A 1089-nucleotide genomic window follows, 5' to 3' on the forward strand; every position below is an offset into this window, starting at 1 on the left:
GAATCAACCAATGAATGCATGAATGGGTGGAGTAACAAATCAATGTTTCTTTCTCCCCCTGCCCTTCATACTTCTTCTCTAAAGTCAATTAAAACTATAAAATGTCCCCTGGGGACATATGACATGCAAGGCTTTCCTAGGCATACTCTTAGGTACACTCACTAAGTGTACTTGTCACACTACTGACTTGGCTCTTTAGTACACCACTGGCCTTCCTTTCTCCAAACCCCTTTTCTGTCGGGAGCACAGGCAGGGGATACTTGTGTCCCTTACTGTATACCATTTCAACTTTGATTAATTTCCCTTACTATAGCCCAGATTGGGTGGCTTCTAACATTTATTAAGACTTTACTGAAGTGTTAAAAATGATTAAAGAAAACAATTTAAGTGATACAAATAAACTTTAGCACTTCATGAAGTGGACAGTTTCCATTTTGGAGAACTACAAAATGGGCTGGAAGCAGGAAGTTTTTATAAGATAACGAATAAAGATAAAGGAAGAAAAAAATAGAAAATATCTGATTGGCTGGGACCACACAGGCAACGTTATTTGGGGTGAAAAGGAACAAGAAAGTAAGTATATAGCCCAGAGTTGGCTTAGTGTTTGAGGATTGGCTGAGTGGACATACTGCGTTTCTGACCTAGCAGAGCATTTATAGGGACATGAAAGTTATTTAAGATTTGACTTGTTTACATGCCACCCTGGGGAGGAGTTGCTTCATCTTGGACCTAGAAATTTATTTCAACATGAGCAAGGAAGGGAAAAATAGAACACAAGAATACTCCCTCCCTCCCTTCCTTCCAATGAATAGTTATTGAATAACAACACCCACTATGTGCCAGGTATGTGAAAGTAAGAACAGATGTACTTCCTGCTCATGGGCCCTACATTAACTAAATATGTAATCACTCAAAAATTAACAAGTGACCTTGACTCGAAGGAACTGCTGAGCTAAAGCCAGCCCATACTCAAAAATTACAAGTTGACAAATGCTTTGAAGAAAAAGTACGGAGTCATAGATAAGGAACATACTTAGTTTGAGGAGTTAGGGCAGGATATCTTGAGGAACTGAGAGTAGAACTGAATGC

The sequence above is a fragment of the Saccopteryx leptura genome, chromosome 4 (genome assembly GCF_036850995.1).
Source record: "Saccopteryx leptura isolate mSacLep1 chromosome 4, mSacLep1_pri_phased_curated, whole genome shotgun sequence".
Classification (NCBI taxonomy): domain Eukaryota; kingdom Metazoa; phylum Chordata; class Mammalia; order Chiroptera; family Emballonuridae; genus Saccopteryx; species Saccopteryx leptura.